This window comes from Pezoporus occidentalis, unplaced genomic scaffold (genome assembly GCF_034315485.1).
Source record: "Pezoporus occidentalis ecotype Australia unplaced genomic scaffold, CSIRO_AGI_Poc_V1 ctg200, whole genome shotgun sequence".
NCBI classification, from domain to species: Eukaryota; Metazoa; Chordata; class Aves; order Psittaciformes; family Psittacidae; genus Pezoporus; species Pezoporus occidentalis.
In genome coordinates, this window is record NW_026913857.1 from 724,857 (window position 1) to 744,414 (window position 19,558).

At 42.6% G+C, this 19,558-nt stretch overlaps 1 long non-coding RNA gene across 1 annotated transcript; it reads left to right on the plus strand.

Annotated features, from left to right (window-relative positions):
* The first annotated feature begins 429 nt into the window (after positions 1 to 429).
* On the plus strand, positions 430 to 18,984 carry LOC134163507 (uncharacterized). Its single transcript, XR_009964750.1, has 2 exons — positions 430 to 541; positions 18,747 to 18,984. It is a non-coding gene; the product is annotated as an uncharacterized LOC134163507 (long non-coding RNA).
* The last annotated feature ends 574 nt before the right edge of the window (positions 18,985 to 19,558 follow it).

Below are 19,558 nucleotides of genomic sequence, written 5' to 3' on the forward strand. Positions count from 1 at the left end.
GGGTTCAGTCCTAATTGAACAAACCAGGACTCGTGAGGTTAATTACAGATATTAACGCTGTTGTTCGTCAGCTTCTTGCCCTCACGAAGGTTCCAGCTTCCAAATGACCTGGCTCCAACAATAAGACTCTCTTTAGCCCATTAACTAATTGATAAAAATGTGAGTGTTTAGAATGAGTCTAATTAAATCACCAAGCCTTACAATTACGAGTCCATTTGGTAGCTGTCGGGAGATGGGTAACCTCAGCTGGCATTGTAGGCGAATAAAAGATAAAAATAAAAGGGAGCTTAACCAAAGATCATTTTGAAAGCTGTTCATTTGAAGACAAAGTACACATTTGCTTGAAATGTATACATACACCACTTCAGACTAGCACAGCGTCTTGAAAAGAAAATGGAGCGTTTAGTAATCATGACTTTTTTTTTTCCCAGCACATGCATGAAATTCTCTCCAGCCTGTGTGATGGAATGAGCTACTTTTATATTCATTACTGAGTTACAGTAGTAAGATTCCTTGAGAGTACCCAAATAGCTAATAGCAGGTACCTCTATGTTCTTAACAATTTTTTTTTTCTTACCCTTTCATAACTGCAGACTCTGCAGACGCACATCCCTGAGTCCCCACACTGGTTGAGGCTGCTGCTGTAGAGACAGTCCTCAGGCAGGGAACTCAGAATAGTTCTCTGATGTCCCATTTGTGAGGTTGGCTTACTTGTACACATCATGGGTGCCTTTGGTAAGGGGGCTGAACAATATTTTGCATGTAGAAACTCCTGCTGAAGGTGCGCCTAATGTCCTAAACATCACATACAATGCTCATCTCACCGTGCCAGGCAAAGATTTAGATATAAAAAAGGATGAAGAGGTGGGTGATAATGTTTGCTGAAGGAATGGCTTCTATAGAAGGAATCCTAAACTGACAGGTTGAAAAAGAAAAAAATGAAGTTGGATATCATTAGAGTCTATAATATGAAAAGAGGAATGGAGAAGGTGACCAGGAATGACTATGCACTGTCTCATGGGAATATCAACCAAAACTGATCATCTGATAGCTTCAAAACAAATGAACGGAATAACTTTTTCACTGTTAAGCTGCTGAATTCATTGCCAAAGGAAGTTCTGGATGCTAAAACTACAAATTAAAAATCTTCCAAATAAAATAATGGAAGAAAAATTCACCCCAATCTAAAAAGCCATAAAGACACTGTCTCTGTCTTGGGAAGTCTTTATGCTGTAGATGTCTAGAAATTGGAACAACATACAGAGGAATTTTCACTGTATGTCTGCCCTGCTGTTATAGTATATAGCCATTACCAGTAACAAGGTACCAGGCCTAAAATGTTTTTTGGTTCACTCCAAGGCTGCAGTTTGTGCAGCCTTAAGGGGCTTCTTCAGTGAGTGGACTATAAAGAGTGTGCCCATGATGGTGTCATAGCCACCCAAGGAGACTGGAAGGAGCTTTGCACTATCTGTGCATAGCAGAGAGTGAGAAGACAAATCTCATCAGGTCAGCGAATTATGGAGATTTTGCTTTAGTCTCTGAAATACGGCCAGGGAGTGAACCACACTTACGGCAGTTTTAGGCTGTCTACATCTCTCTAAGGCAGGCAGCTGGAATCACCAAGACTTGTCTCTGCCCAGTGCTAAAATGTCCAGCACAATGATTTGCAGGTAGTCATGTGTGGGCTGGAAATTCCTTCACCTAAGGGATGTTTTCTTAGTGTTTCCCAGAATGGAGATCTTAAAAAGCCAAAACATAGTAAGAGAAATCCCAAACCCTTTTTTGTATCACTACAAAGAAACCACATTGCTTGCTGCCTGACATGTCTACTCATGGACTGTTAAAACATGAGGATCGTGGGGAAACCTGAGGAATGAACTGGTTAACGTGCATGGTTTGATCACAGACAATGATGCACATCAGCATAAAGACCAAATATAGTAAGTCACATTTCTCAGGTGTCCTCTATTGCAAGTGCTTTCTAAATAAGTAAGGAATATACCTGTCCTGTGTCAGCATAACAGGAGAAGAAGCCATCTCCTCATCTTCCATTTTCACAGCCTCTCAAATCTATCTCCTTCTTCCTTGGATGAGGAAGCCTAGCTCAAAAATAAGCATTCATCCTTTTCTTTGCATTTCTGCTCCTGTTTCCTTCTCTTTTGACAGTGTTCTTGTAGCTAACACTCCCCACTTTGCTTATGGGAAAATTCCCCTTGATTTCGCGGGCTTTGAGTTCAGGCCCCACAAAACAATGGGCTGTTAATGGAAATTCTTAATCAAGCAGGGCATCAGCCGTAAGACTACAGATCTGGGCTCAGATGGTATTTCAGGTGTTGTGACTAGGCAAGGCAGAAAAGCAGACTTGGATCAGTCAGAGTTTAGTTCATTTCCGGCTTTATCGATATTTAACCAGTCTTGGACGCTACCCAGCAGTGACTTGGCAGCCAGTTCAGAGCATGGAGCACAGGTGTGATATGCTCCTGCCAGTTTCCCTTGCTCATAAGATGGGCAGCTGTGCTCTGTGCTAGATGACGCTTCCAAGCAGCCTTCCAGGGTAGCCCAAGGTAGGGCCTGCATCCTTAGATTAGCCTTGAAATGGCAAAGATAACCAAGTGAAAGTCCCAGAGAAAAGAGGTGATCACCTGGGCAGACCAAAAAGAAAGAGAGCATTTCCAGACATTGCTGCTATTGAAGTGTTCAGGACTGGGGCTACATCAGCTCACAAATGACTTGGAGAGAAAAGGATGAAGATGAAGCCTTTTAATAGATGGAGTAGGCACTGCCTTTCAATTCTTCAGGACTGTCTCTGCCAAGCAGCATGGCTTCTGCCTTATCTGGATTGACCTTCAGCCAGATGGCACCGATCCACAGCTCTGCCTCAGCCAGACTTTAGAAAAGGAGGGAAATGACACAGTCAGGCAGGGGTAACTGAGGCACCTTTTCAGGGAATTCACACATCTTTTGAGGAATGTAAGTTGTAAGGGCAAGTCTGGTGGGTTGGGACAAGCTGGAAATGGAGGAGGTTCTGGTCTAGCTTCTGACAGAATGGAGAGGTTTAGTTGAGGCCTCAGGAGCACTGCTCCAGATGTCTATGTATACACTGACACCGAGATAAAAATCTCCATGAAATTCAATTAATGAGTGAAGAGATTTCAATAGTTTAAAAAACAAAGGATTGAAGCTGGTTGAAAATTTCTGTATTTTTCATATTTTTGATCTGCCTGAACTTTTCTGAAATTATTTCACAGAAGAAATTCAACTTTCAATAAAAAGGAAAAAAAAAATAGCATTTTTTGAAGGATATTTTGTGCATATGTTGTGAGGGCCAGCAGAGGGAGAAGAGGGTCTATCAGCCCAGACAATTTCCAGTCATTCACATTTTTCTCCAGTGTTTAAGGTTATTTTCAAATGGAAAGAGAACCCTTAAAAAATGCAACATGTTGTAAATTTTCTGTAGACTTGCATGAAAGTGGAAAATAGATGCATATATATTAAAAAAAAAAAAAAGACCTACCTACTTTAAGAGATTGGCAGAGTTATGTCGTGGATTGCTGCAAGAATTGATGCCCGGACTACCTTGCTTTTTCCCTTTTTCTGTTTCAGGAATAAGCCTCCCCTCAAAACTTTCGTATAACAATTGTGTAACAGCTCCTATCTGACTTCTGCTCTGCCAAATCACTCCAGTCACCAAAAAGTCACAGCTCTTGTAGCTGAAATCACATCATTGTTGAGAAGAGGGTTGAGATGAAGGTTAGGCACTTGACAAGGTCTTGTCTTGTCCAAGGGTACTTGCAGAGTTGCAGCTTGATTGGATCTAGTTGCCTAGGATCACAGACAATATTCACAGGTGTGAATGAAAAAGTATTAAAACATAGAAAGTAACATAATTCAGCCCACCCACAGACTCAGAGCTGCCAAGAAGGCACCTTCTGCATAGTAAAAATCTCACTGTTTACTATGTTGTCAACCAAATAGAGGGGATGCAATACACAAGACTGAAGAATGTGTGTGTGCAGGAGGGAGAAAAATCCTTTAGAAATGCCTGCAGTAATATCTGAAGTGTTACCCTGCAAGTCACTTTTCTAAAGACAAAGAAACTACTTACAAATATAAAGTTCTAGATGTGGGCAATATGGCATAACTGCAGGGTAATAAGGAAATGGGCCATTAAGGAATGAAATTCTTGTTTAACATCTACCATGCCTGCTTTATCTCAGGACTTATCATAATAATTGCTTGGTAACATACTAAAAACATTAGTATGTATTCCACTGTAGGCCCAGGAGAATGAAGAGATCAGGTTTTGATTTTAGACATATCATTGCATCCTTAGCCTGTAGTCAACAATTGGTTGTGAGCCAGTAACGTTTTAAAGTCTTTGAACTTCAAGACTGAAAGGCACAGATCAGAGAATTACATATTTATATTCTAGGGATTCTCACACCCTGTTACGCTGACAGAACAGATTAAGATGAGAACATGCTGAATGCAATGTTTAGATACATATAAAACCAGTTTCCCACTAACCATCAGCCAAAACTGACTTGCTTCTGACTTTACTTTCAAGATAATCAGCAAATTTCGTAACGTTAGGTGAGATTTTCAAAAGGACTTCTAGTAAACCTTATTTTGAACCTGGCAAAGTCAAGGAAACATTGAAAAAATCCTGTTCATAGGTAGATGTATCTTGATACAACTATGGAGAGCACATGAGTATATTTTCCGTGCATAAACACACCTACTTTGTTGTATATAGATTTTGAAGGTATAAAATATTTTCCCAGCAAGTCCAAAACTCTTTCTCCTGCTCTGCACAGAAGATGAGAAAATCCAATGAGTGATTCCTACCAACCATCACGGAGAAATTCTGCAAACATCTGCTCAGGCTTTAAAAAAAATCACTCCCTTAGTTTTATCTTTTCCCCTTACAACTAAATCCCATTCCAATACACTCTTGCAGTGGGTCGCTGCAGAAGCTCTTTGTTCCCCTGCAAGCCAGCCCATCTGCCTCTGAGAATCCAGACTTGATCACAAATGTATTTTTAATGCACTGGGGAAAGCGTTTATTTAAAATTGTCTCATTTTCCCTCAGGGAATTTTCAATTAAACAAACACATAATAATTATTTCCTTTAATTACTCATCTCTGCTTACCTGGAGCTAGGGCACCTTTGCCCTATTACATATATGAGAGCTGTCAGATTGATTCATTAGTATTTATTTGTTTCTTATTTTCAAAACTTACCTATATAATATAGGCATTTAAAGAAATGCTGCTGATGTGTAAAAGAATTTTTTCCCTAGATGATAACAGCATAGGCTTGGTTCCTATGCTTTTCTAATGCAGAAAACATAGTGACTGCAGCACTTACGTGGAGTTACTAGGGTTGAAATGTGGTGCTTTGTTTTTCTACAGCACCACTCCCCAAAACAACCCACTAACAATTCCCACCCAGTTCTAGCCTATTTCCCAGTTCTACTTCTCCTACTCAGTTCTAGCATCTGCTAAGCCCACCTCTAGCAATGGGATGGAAGACAGATTTCTCTCAAACCTCCAGCACTAGGGAGGTCTTATTCTGTTCTCAAGCTCTATCGCCAGCTGTGCCCAAGCCTCTGCCAGCCTATAAACTTCTGGTTAGTGCAGGAGTTCTTACAAATACTTCTGTGCCTGAAGGATCTAATGGTAGAGCCTCTACCTAGTTTCACCTCAAAATACCAAAAGCAGAGACAAGCATTGCTAGGATTAGAGTGAGCAAGAAAATTAGGAAAATGGAGTCCTGAACCCACTACCTGAAGCATCTGTCAGCCTGGGACCTTGCAAGCGATAGACTCCATTGGCCCTGCCCAAACACAATCAAATTCTAATGTTTCTATCCTTCTTCACATCCCCACAAAGTTTCCCACAGCTCCTGAAACCTGCTGACTTTAGAAAGCAGCACAAAGACAGTCAGCTAGGATGCAGACAAGAAAGGTTTGGACAATGCCTTTTAAACCAGCATTAATATTACTGATAAACTAAATTACATGAATTTCAAACCAGATCTCCTGCTTTCAGCCATACCCATTGACCCTTTAAGCCTTGCCATGTCTCCCCTACCTCCTTCCAAGCTCACGCCCAGACCCTGTTATGCTCTTGTAAAATTGCATATTAATGTCTTAAGGAGGAGGGCAAATAAAATCGATCTTCCTTACACTGCTGAGCAGCCTCAAGCACTGGTGAATCAGGGAAAGACTCTGTGACTTTTACCTCTCACAGAATTCCCTCGGGCAGGAAGAAGTCCAGATTGAGTTGTTTGTTCTTTAAATCTCAGTTCCATGTGGTGCAGCCACGTAGAGAGAGCTTTCTGGTACCAAGGGTAACAGAAAATATTTTAAAACTCCTTCAAACATATTCTAAAATATTTCATGTTTTCTTCTGGGAAATGCAGCCCTGAAACACTTTTTCTGAGACACCAAAGAGGCCTGGTGAAGGAGCTATAATGTCACCATAGGGCTAAAAGCATCTTCTCATATCAGCATTGTAGCTGAGCACTTTCTAGAGGTATTTGTTAGAATTCAGTCCCAATTTACGACTGCTAAAATGCAAGTTTCTTTTACAACGATCACAAATAACCAACATTTTAAAAATGACCCCTCCACCAAAAAGTGTCAAAATGCCTCCCTGAAGAAAATTTACCAAGGGTTTGGGTTTTTTGGTAAAGATATTTGACTGTCTTCTCTTCAAAACAATAACATCAGCCTTCAATAAAGTAAGGTTCCTGAAACTGTTTTCCAGTGGAAGACAGTATGCAAATCTCCATCAACAGAAAGTACTGGCAAAGGACAGAAAAGATCAGCATCATCTGCAACAAATAGCCATCACATTACAGGTGCTCCTCTATGAAAAATGAAACCTTCCATGAACAAAAGATTTTTAAGATTTTACAAATAAAGCTTCAGTAAACATGGCTGAAGTGCTCACATGTGAGGCTGGCCATGTACATATGCATTTGCAGGATCAGGGCTTACAGAACCAGGACACAGGGGGAGTTATAAGATAATTATCCAAAGAGACCTACAATAAATATCTGTGGGCCGAACAGCACCATATGTACTATATATTGATTTGGTAGTAAACGGATTACTTGAGTGGTAGTGTCTAACTTGCATATTATTCAAATACAACAGATGGGAAATTGGCATGCGATGTGAAATACAGAATTCAATATTCACCCAAGTGGGCTGATAAATTATCATAAACCATTTATGAATATCCCTCAACCATGAAGCCTAATAATAAAATAAAATTAAAAAAACAGAACTCTCAGCCCAGCTCTATCAAATGGTAGAGATGGAGGTATACTCTGGAACAAGGGCCCTGCGTTGTTATCCAAACTGATCCTAGGCTTCTGCAGGCGGTCCCATAAGACCAAATACAAGGTATACTACTACTGAGGATAGAAGTCATCTTTGACTCCATCCTGAAGAGGAGTATCAGTCATGAAAGAAGCTGGCATGAACTGGGAGGTTTGAAAGAAATAAAGCTGAAAATATGTGGCAGTAGTGCATATTTTATTACAATGTTTTTCATTTTTTGCTAACTAGTAAAACAGGAAACCCAGCACTGATTGAATGTGAATGGGAAGAAGATACAATAATCTCAGACAAAGACATCAGCGTATTGAAAGCACCGTGACTACAAGATTCATGCAAAATATTTCACCTAAGGCAGTTACTATGACACAGTACTCTCTGACCACCCCTCAGTCTGCTGAAAAGACTACTAGAAGACAGCATCATCATTAACCTTCTTTCCAAGCAGACTGCTGTTTTACATTGGCCATGAGGTGGACAACAGCAGTCACTGACATGTTTGGATGTTGGGTATATTGTGAATATCAAAAACCAAAAGCCAGATTAGAAACAAGCCTCTAGCCCCCAGCAACCTACTCAGCTCTTCACATTCTTACAGACAAGGGGGATCCACACAAGCAGAAACGAGCTGTGGTCTACTCTGAACCCCAGGAGCATGGATCATACAAAAAGCAAGAATTCAGGGAACTAAAATATTTGGAGGGTTAAAGGAGGTTGTTTTCTGATCAAAGACAACTCGTAACCTGGCCTGTTTGGGGAGGTTATTTTACTCAACAAGGACAAATTTGGGACTGGGGACACTGATGGGGAAAGAAGAAAGGCTTGAGCATTGCAATTTTATTTCTTCAGGAATAAATCTCAGCAATTTTGGCTCAGAAGTAGGAGGAAACATAGTCTCCATAGAGAGGGTAGTGCTCAGCGTAGTCTAGTATAAGCAATTTCTGTCTCACAGAGAAGAGGTCGTATCAGGTCTGAAGCTGGCAGCCAAACTCGTAAAAGAAAATCAGGAATATCCTCTATCTTCCTTCTGCTAGTTTGGATGCCTGATAGACTCTGTTGTCTAGACTGAGTTATTTCACGTTCCTGATAAACCTGTCTGTAAGCTGTTAAGAGTATTGACAGGAAGTTAGCCAGCATGGTTACCATCTGGAGCAGGTCTAGCCAGTCTCCATGACCATGGCTACTGATGACTGTGCTTGTCATTTTCAGGGTTATTTATCACAAAAGGAAAAATTACCCCCCCCCAAACGTATTTCTATTAGTGAGTCATTCTAGAAATAATAATAAAACTGCAGATCTCTAAAGATCTCATTCTCTAGAAGACGAGTCCATTGGAAATGCTGAGTGTTTATTCTGCAGCATGTACAGGTGTATCCTGAGAAGACATATCTAGATGAAAGAATGCTAAAAATATTTTTAACATTTTTTAACATCCAGCACCCTCAGTCAACTTTCTCCTTCAAAGAAAAGCCACCTGTTAGAGCACCACGATATGGATTTATGTCTTGGTCTTTGGAAAAAAACCCACTCATTTCTATCTTCAGAGATCAGTTCAATGTTGTATGTCTTTGCACTTAACTCTGCTCTATATGTAAACTGACACATATAGAAAGAGTCCCACTTACATTAATATGATTCCTCAGCTCAACTCATGACATTCCCATGGTATGAATGTCTCTGTTATTAAATTCTAAGAATGTAAAGGATGCTACACAGGGAGGCTAGAATTGCCTCCCTGTTTTTATCACTGGTCTGCTCTGTTAGCTGGGACATTTCATTTCTCAGGCTTTCTATTTAATTCCCTATACTTTCTCATACTTGCTTGTAGAGAACACATAGTCCTTGAGGATCTCTATGCCCCAGGCTTCACTGAGGCCAAAAGTCACTGTTCATGAGGTAAACAGTGACTGCACAGCTCATTATCAGTATGCGTGCTAGCTCCTAGGGGAGGTAGAGGAGAGAAAGAATAGGAAGGGAAAGGTACATATATCCTTCCATGGCTGTGCATGAGGAAACAGGTGAAAAGACATTTAGAGTCATCTCTTGATTCTAGCCCTTGTGATACTAGTGCCGGGCAGAGCTGTGATTCAGAGCGTTTTGTTATCACTTTACAGACATGGAGTAGACTTCACAGCAATTTCTCGTGATGGGAGGTCTTAGGGAGGAAACCTGATTCACATCTACACATCATTTTCTCTAGCAATCACATAAAGCTGTTCTTTGGGATTTCATCCTTTACAAGTCATTGACATCTCTTTTCTCCTTCCACTTTTCATCTTTGCCTAGTACAAGAGAATCACCATATTATCAATACAGAACACCGCAACAGACCCTTTTAAATCCATGATAAGTGTCCTGACTTTCAAGACCATGCAGCTGTCCTTGTTGATCCTGCTTAGTCTAAGGCAAAGAGCTCCATGAAGTTCCTCTGCTCCCCTTTTTATACACTGAGTTGAATTTTGAGACCACTGGGTCTCAGGCTGAAGAGATGTCTTTGTTCTTGGCAATGGGGGCATGCTGTATACACTTGAGAAACTGCTGCCATACTGATGCAGTTTTGTACCTTGTGCCTGCAAGAATGGGAATCTGGTCTATTCTCCATCCTTTTTAAGGTGATGACACCTCAAACCCATGCTTTGGCCACTGGTTCCCCTGCCATGTTTTTTTACAAATAAGTGTTTCAGGTTGTGATCTTGCACAATCTTAGCTGCCATGCAAACTCGGTCGTTATCATCCTCCCAAGAACAGTAACTTCTACCTGTAGCATGCAACTTGCATTCAGATGTCTGATCACATAAATACAGGCTTTTCTTACATCCTTATTGCTTTAGCATTTGTTTTACAAGTGACAAGGGAAGTCACCTTTGTAGTTGTGTAGGTTTTTGAACACCAAGGTAGCACTGCTCTGATGTGCCATTACTATAATTAAGAAATACAGGACGATTCAGTAGCAAAGAGAAAAAAAATACAGAAAGAAAGAGAAGCCCCCTGCAAGATAATTGGTCACTGCTATGAATCTTTACTCTGGGGACAGATAGCACAACCAGAGGTAATAGCTTACACACATATTCTTGAGCTGTGCAATAGATGGAAAAGTGTCCCAGATGGATTGGGTAGGGGCTTAGTTCCGGGATTATGATGAGACAGTGGGTAATTATTGAGTGGCATTGCCTCAGCGCTGATTATATCTGCAAGCTTGTTCCTTTCCTTCAGAGTAAAGCATTGATAAAGATAAACCATGCTGCTCTATGTCCTTCATGTAGCACAAAACAACACATTTCAATCTAACAGGATCAGGTCTCCACTTTGATCACAATCTGTTACCTAGATGTCTTTGCAAATTAATCAGCCCTGCTTGTTTAGCTCCAGTCAGTTTGTACTGCTAAATTAATAAATGTACTAGGAGCAACAGAATACATAATTAAATTCTACAGTTTAATCTCCACATAATAATTTTGACCTTAGTCTGGGGCCTCTGTTGCAGCCAGCAACACATTGAGTAGACACAGACCTTGCAATGCAGCTTACACTAACAACCTACCTTGAACGATTACTCAGGGGCACCATAATCAAGAGCTACTAAAACCAGAGAAAGCAGGATGCACAATTAGGAAAACAAAACTGTAGCCACAGCTTCTGGCTATATAAAATAAAAGGGAGTATAAGCATACATTTACCTCAAAATATATAGAAAGATACTCTGCCTTGGTCAGTTAACCAGGAGCAGTCACTTTGTATTTCCAGTATTTGCATCAAATGCAACCCAGAGGAGCAGAGGACAGCTTATGTTCTTCCCAGGAATATTTGCGGGCTCTTGAAAGAAGAATGGGCCATGCATGCCATGAAAGAGTTTTCTGTGCCAGCTTTGTGGAAGACACCACTGAATTATTATAGCTGTTCAATATATCTGTATAGAGTGCACACCCTTCTCCCTGTTATATGCTATTTACATTTAAATCTGTTATCTTCCCACTAGCAGATAAATGCCTCTTTCTATGCCTCAGTATCTCATTGCAGGAACTGTGAAGGGCTTTCTTCCATGCATTTTACACATCTGCCTCAGCTGAGATTACCCAAAAAAGATCAGAGATGTCTAGTACTGTAGTAACAAGAAGAGAGAGATAACTGCTGAACACACTGCTCACAAAACTTGATGAGGAAGGCAGTGACAGAGAGCTTTTACCTTTAACTTCCAGTCCACGGGAGATGTATTCTAAGGGATTCACAGAATAACCCCCCAAAAAGGAGACAGAGGCTAAATGTTAGTGTTTAAGGCTCTGCACCTCCTTGCACATTCATGGACATGTATAACCACTGACTGAGAAGATACAAGGAAGACAAAAAGGTAGAGCCTTCCATTCACTTCCGCCTTCCCTAGAAATATGGTAGCTCCTGGATACATGTGCATCCTCACTACTGAGAACCAGCACATCCAGACAGACATCCTGGATACTCAACACCTTTCTAGGAGGTTTCTGACCCCTCCAAAAGTCTGTGTCTTGTTGATGTACAAGGAGGTACAGATCTACAAAGGTAATTCGGATCAGAAGTCCCTCTTTGTTGCACAAATGTGGTTTAGACCTCAGCTTTAGAGTGCTGTTTCATACCTTAGCTTCACATGTTTTGCTCTGTGTGTTGTTTAGTTCTAACAGTGTTGGTTTAACTCCAGGCTCTTCAGGGCAGGACCAGTATCTTTCTGCCTTTGCCAGGTCTCTGCCACATAGCTCCCTGGCCCCAGCTAAGGTCTCCCATCACTATTTTACTAAAGCAACAACAATATATGTATAATTAAACTATTCAGTAACTCTACCCCCAGATGCTTTGTTCTAGAACACATGAAACATCTTGATGGTCACTAAACAGGAGACAGAGCAAGAAAGACAGACTTACAAAGTTTAGCAGTGATTTCAGCACTTAGCTTGACACAACTTCTGGGACAGCTGGTGAGAGCTAACTGCTTGCTGTAGGCAGTCTCTGAATGTCTTTCTACACAGGTATATACAGTGGGAACATATAAAAAGTTACTGAGTGTCCTGAGAACCCTGATGTCAATTCTCAGTTTACAGACATCAGACAGCAAGATTTTCCTCTATCCAAAAAAAAAAAAAAAAAAGCAAAGAGATTAATTACCACGAATCTCTCTTTTCAACTTGCATCTTTCTGAGGTTTCTTGGCTAAATAAACAAATGAGTCCAGACAATGTCCCCATTTGTTGATGGGATCAGGTCAGATATTACTTTGCTGACTTTTTGTTTTGAGGGCAAGGCTGCAACATGCAGCATAATTACAGAGGAGATAGGCACACAGTGAGACACTCTGGATGAAGCTCCAAGATGAACCCTCAGTCCCCATGTTTTGCTTCACACTTGCTTGCCTAGAGGAGAAAGCTCAGGGTCCCCAAGGCAAAGAGGAGCTGCTGACTGCCACACATTCAACACATTAGGCTCTGTGCAATGCAACATAATATAAAAAGGCAGTGGTGAAGAACCAGAGAGTGCTGTTCAAAACCAGGCTAATTCATCTGAACCAGTGGTTTTGTCTAGTGGTTTTGGGGCCGCCAGACTGGAGGCACCAATGATGTGATGCTACTGCAGTTGAGCCAGATCCTCAGTTAGTTTACAATGGACCACCAGAACTTATTCCTGTTCTACAGAGCCCTGTTGTAAATAATAAACTAAAATACTTGCTTTAAAGATCATAATTTTTGAAGAAATAAAAGCAGAACAACAATGAAACTGCAGCAACTGTATTTCTGTATTTCCTTTAAAATAATCAGATTAAAAAACAGCTAGCAAAACAGTTTTGCAGCCAACATTTAATAGTGAACGTGCGCACTAATACATAGGGACAGAACTTGAACTCTAAGACCTTGACTGTGGCAGCTGACACTACAACCCTCTAAAGAACTGAAGATGAATTGTAATATCATTCACATAACTACACAAATTCAGTGTGATCTGTCCAAATGTGAGCAATAAGCAAAGAATTCAAAATAATGTAACATTAGCGGTTAAGCTTTCAAACTATATGCAATAATGGCATGGGACAGCATAGAATTACAGCTGGTATTGCATGCTCTTCTTAGATTTGTGAGTTCTCTCCTCTCACCTCTCCTGGCAACATGTAAAGCCTTTGTTTGCTCACAGTTAAAATCGCTGTAGCCAAAGACCATACATTACAGGAACGTATTTTGATTCACAGTTTATGGTGCAAGCTTGTTTACCATTTACCTCATTGTCCTTCTCCAGTACCTGCAGAGGTTTAGATGTAAATCACTGCAGAATGCGTAGATGTGTGAACTGAAAACTGGTTGAGTCAGATAAAGTTGTTTCTAGAAGAAGTTCCCAGCCCATAATAATGTCTTGATCTAACAGGAACAAGGAGAGATGCAATAAGAAGTGTAAGGGGTAGACTCTTAAAATGCATAATTACAAAAACAAAGGGACCACAATGCATGAGAGATGGCAACACAACCAGCTGAAAGGTACCTGAAAACCAGAGTAAACCATTATCACTGGGCACCTACTGCAAAGCTTGTCCTGCCTGTGTAGGAGATAGGGAATAATCCTCCAGCCCTGCAGTTCTTGGCTGGATGGACAGACAGATGGAGTTACTGCATGTCACAGTGGGACTCATAAGCAAAACGATGTTCAAAATCATAGAATCATAGAATCACAGAATAGTTAGGGTTGGAAAGGACTGTAAGATCACCTAGTTCCAATCCCCCCTGCCATGGGCGGGGACACCTCACACTAAACCATGTCACCCAAGGCTCTATCCAACCTGTCCTTGAACACTGCCAGGGATGGAGCATTCACAGCTTCCCTGGGCAACCCATTCCAGTGCCTCACCACCCTTACAGGAAAGAATTTCCTCCTTATATCCAATCTAAACTTCCCCTGTTTAAGTTTGAGCCCGTTAACCCTTGTCCTGTCACTACAGTCCCTAGTGAAGAATCCCTCCCCAGCATCCCTATAGGCCCCCTTCAGATACTGGAAGGCTGCTATGAGGTCTCCATGCAGCCTTCTCTTCTCCAGGCTGAACAGCCCCAACTTCCTCAGCCTATCTTCATACGGGAGGTGCTCCAGTCCCCTGATCATCCTCGTGGCCCTCCTCTGGACTTGTTCCAACAGTTCCATGTCCTTTTTATGTTGAGGACACCAGAACTGCACACAATACTCCAAGTGAGGTCTCACAAGAGCAGAGTAGAGGGGCAGGATTACCTCCTTTGACCTTCTGGTCACACTCCTTTTGATGCAGCCCAGGATACGGTTGGCTTTCTGGGCTGTGAGCACACACTGAAGCCGGCTCATGTTCATTTTCTCATCGACCAACACCCGCAAGTCCTTCTCCTCAGGGCTGCTCTGAATCTCTTCTCTGCCCAACCTGTAGCTGTGCCTGGGGTTGCCCTGATCCAGGTGTAGGACCTTGCACTTGGCATGGTTGAACTTCATGAGGTTGGCATCAGCCCACCTCACAAGCGTGTCAAGGTCCCTCTGGATGGCATTCCTTCCCTCCAGCGTATCAACCCAACCACACAGCTTGGTGTCATCGGCAAACTTGCTGAGGGCGCACTCAATCCCACTGTCCATGTCAGCGACGAAGATGTTGAACAAGACCAGCTCCAACACCGATCCCTGAGGGACACCACTCGTTACTGGACATTGAGCCATTGACCACAACTCTTTGCATGTGGCCATCCAGCCAGTACTTTATCCACCGAGTGGTCCATCCATCAAATTGATGTCTCTCCAATTTAGAGACAAGGATGTTGTGTGGGACAGTGTCAAATGCTTTGCACAAGTCCAGGTAGATGACATCAACTGCTCTACCCCTGTCCATCAGTTCTGTAGCCCCATCCTAGAAGGCCACCACATTGGTCAGGCAGGATTTCCCCTTAGCGAAGCCATGCTGGCTGTCACCAAGCACCTTGCTGCTTTTCACGTGCCTTAGCATGCCTTCCAGGAGAATCTGCTCCAAGTTTTTGCCAGGCACAGAGGTGAGACTGACTGGTCTGTAATTCCCCAGGTCATCCATTTTCCCCTTCTTGAAAATGGGGGTTATATTTCCCTTTTTCCAGTCATCGGGAACTTCACCCGACTGCCATGATTTCTCAAATATGATGGACATGGTTTAGGAACCTCATTTGCCAGCTCCTTCAGGACCCGCAGATGGATTTCATTAGGTCCCATGGACTTGTGCACATTCAGGTTTTTAAGATGGTCTCAAACCAGATCCTCTCCTACAGTGGGCTTAGGGTCTTCATTCTCATAGTCCCTGCGTCTGCCTTCCAAGACTTGGGTGTTGTGGTCAGAGCCTTTGCCAGTGAAGACCAAGGCAAAGAATTCATTCAGAACCTCAGCCTTCTCCAAATCCAGGGTACCCAGTTCTCCTGATAGCTTCCAGAGGGGGCTTGTGTTGTCCCTAATCTGTCTTTTATTCACTACGCACCTATAGAATCCCTTCCTGTTATCCTTAACATCCCTAGCCAAGTTTAATTCTAACTGGGCCTTAGCTTTCCTAACCTGGTCCCTAGCTTCCCGGACAACATCCCTGTACTCTTCCCAGGACACCTGTCCTTGCTTCCACTTTTTATAAGCCTCTTTTTCCATTTGAATTTTCCTCAGCAGCTCCTTATCCATCCAAGGACATCTCCTGGCCCTCGTGCTTCACTTCCTTCTAGCTGGGATGCAACACTCCTGAGCTTGTAGCAGGTGATCCTTGAGTATCAACCAACAGTCTTGGGCCCCCCTGCCCTCTAGGGCTGTATCCCATGGAACCTTACTAAGCAGGTTCCTGAAGAGGCCAAAGTCTGCTCCCTTGAAGTCCAGGGCAGTGAGTTTGCGGCACGCTCTTCTCACTGTCCTGAGGATCTCAAATTCAACCATCTCATGATTGCTGCATCCAAAGCTGCCCTGGAGCGTCACATTTCCAATGAGCCCTTCCCCTGTTGGTGAGCACGAGATCAAGCATGGCACCTCTCCTTGTCGGCTCCTCTGTTACTTGCATAAGGAAGTTGTCTTCCACGCAATTGAGGAACCTCCTGGATTGCTTGTGCCAGGCTGTACTGTCCTTCCAACAGATGTCAGGGTGGTTGAAGTGAGGCAAGAGGCGTGAGGCTGTTCCTATCTCTCCGTAGAATGCTTCATCCGCAGGTTTTCCTTGATCAGGCGTTCTGTAACAGATCCCCACAGTAATGTCTCCCATAGCTATATTCCCTTTAACCCTCACCCACAAACTCTCTGTTGACTGCTCACCTGTCCCCAGACAGAGTTCCATACTCCCCAGCCTATCCCTAACATAAAGGGCAACTTCCCCTCCCCGCCTGCCGGGCCTGTCTTTTCTAAAGAGCTGGTAACCTTCCATTTTAATACTCCAGTCATAGGAGTCATCCCACCATGTTTCTGTGATGCTTGTTATATCATACTCCCGTAGACGTGCACACATCTCCAATTCCTCTTGTTTGTTCCCCATGCTATGGGCATTTGTATAGAGGCATCTGAGCCAAGCTCCAAATAAAGCCAGCTCATTGGCTGGAGTGGCTGGAACATCTCTACATTGCTTCGAGCATTTACTAGGGGTGCTGGCAACTGACTGGGTGTGTTGGGAAGGAACAATGCCCCCCTCCCCCAACACATCTAGTAAAGCATCCTTGACCAGTCTGGAGATGTCTCTCTCAGAGCCATCCATCTGTGGGTCCTGTTAATAATTGGAGTGAGATAGGTGCTTTAGAATCTGGTTCTTCTGATGTCTATCCTAGTCACTTAAGCTTGGTTGTCTCTGGGCTGAGCCCATAGGTCTCTGGGTTGAGCTGCCCCTAGGTCCTGGTTTGCTTGCCTGTCAAATACACGCTCTTCCTTGTGGCAGCTCTCACAGATGACTGTACCCAGGTACTGCATGCCAGGTTGATAACAGCATGGGACTCCAAAAATGGATAACGAAACCTGTCATCCACAGAGACAACAATTCACAGCAAGTTTGTGTGATGGTGGTGGCTCACACATTCAGCCCAGTCACACAAACTAACTTCCACACAGCTCCTCAAATCCTTCCCCCTGCACTCAGGGTTTCTCCTATATCCGTGTCCCGGGTTCAGCAGTAGCAGTCATTTTTCTCCTTCTTATTAGCTGGTGCACTGCTGTGTTTTTGACTTTCAGCCTGGGAACAGCACTGATAACACCAATGGTTTTAGTTGTTGCTCAGTAATGTTTACTCTGACCAAGGACTTTCTGAGTCTTGTGCTCTACCAGGGAGGAGGGGAAGCCAGGAGGAAGCATTGACAGGGCACTTGACCCAAACTAACCAAAGAGGTATTCCATACCACAGCACGTCATGCCCACTATATAAACTGGGGACAGTTACCCAGAAGGATGAGATCACTGCTTGAGTCGGGCTGGGTAGCAGTCGGCAGGTGGTGAGCACTTGTATTCTCTTCCCTTGTTATTTCCCTTATCATTATTATTATTGGTGGCAGCAGCAGTGGTTTGTGTTACACCTTACTTACTGCACTGTTCTTATCTCAACCCATGAGAGTTACATTCTTTCGATTCTCCTTCCCATCCCTCCCGGAGAGGGAGGGAGGAAGTGGAGGGAGTGAGCGAGCGGCTGCATGGCTGAGTTGCTGACTGGAGTTAAACCACGACAATCCATCAAGACTGGATATTGCTATGATAAACAAAATGGTATAATAAATTAATATGTTTTACAGCCTTTCATATTGTAGAGAGGTGTAGAGCACCTTACCATATCCAAGACTCAGGTCTTCAGACAGATGTATCATACTTGTGCCATTTTTCATGTGTGCCCCATGTAAAGTAATAGAAACTAGCTTGCTCTTTACACTGTGTACACGCAATACTTACATATTAAAGGAACATTATACAGTATAGAGGAGCAACAAGACATGTTTTGTTTTAAACATCTATAAAACCAACATTCTTGCAACTAATTTATTAATTTATTGTATTAGTAGTTTAAAGTAGATACTGTTATTGCTAATCAATATCAACACACAATGAATTTAAATTTTCACATTTATTAAAAAAAGGGAGAAGAAATGCAAAAACAGCATTAGTAGGAAATTTACCACCCTTAAAGAAGAAAAAATGGACAGACATTTTACATGGAAAGGACAATTCAGGCAATAAACCCTGTTCCCCATTTATATCAATTATAAATTTAAAGATTGGCTGGAATATGGAAATCTTTGGAGGCTAGGGATATTAAAAATATGCAGAATTGTCATGCACTGCTCTTAAAAAATAAACTCCAAACCTGTGCAGAATGGTGGAGAAGATAAGCATTTGCAGTCAGGTTGTTGATCCAAAGAGAGTAATTAAAGAAGGTGAGGTCTAAACTTGTCAAAGTCATTTTGCCCTACTTTCCTATTTATAGGTTTCAAAATGGAAAAAGCCTTCAAAAGGATTTGCATCCTAGCTTCCCTCTGTAAGATCCTTCTGCAAGAGATTTGAGAATTAGCTGCTGTGCCTGCAGTATATTAAAATCTTTGACAGCCATCCACTTGGGGAATCCCTGGTAAAAAAAGAAACAACAGAAAAATAACCACCTCATTTTGCTTCAAAAGGTTCACAGTATCACTTGAAAGTGGAGAATAAATCACCATTCTTGATAATTGTTCCTAAGGCTTATCCATTCTGTGGGGTCTTTCCGTGGGAAGAGATACTGTGTTCAGCTCTGTGGCACCCAGCGTAAGAAGGACATGGACATGTTGGAGCAAGTCCAAAGGAGTCCATGAATATGGTCAGAGGGTTGGAGCACCTCTCTTACGGAGACAGGCTGAGAGAGCTGGGCTTGTTCAGCCTGGAGAAGGGTACCTAAAGGGGTCAGCAAGAAAGCTGGAGAGGGGCTTTTTACAAGAGCATGTAAGGATCAGACAAGGGGGAATGGCTTTAAACTGACAGAGGGGAGATTTAGATTAAATATTAGGCAGAAGTTCTTCCCTGTGAGGGTGCTGAGGTGCTGGCACAGTGTGCCCAGAGAAGCTGTGGCTGCCCCACCCCTGGCAGTGTTCAAGGCCAGGTTGGACAGGGCTTGGAGCAACCTGGTGTGGTGGAAGGTGTCCCTGCCATGGCAGGGGGGTTGGAACTGGATGAGCTTTAGGGTCCCTTCCAATCCAAACCATTCTGTGATTCTATGAGATGTGTGGCCAGGCTGGAGGTGCAGCCTCCTGTACCTTGTCCAGCTTA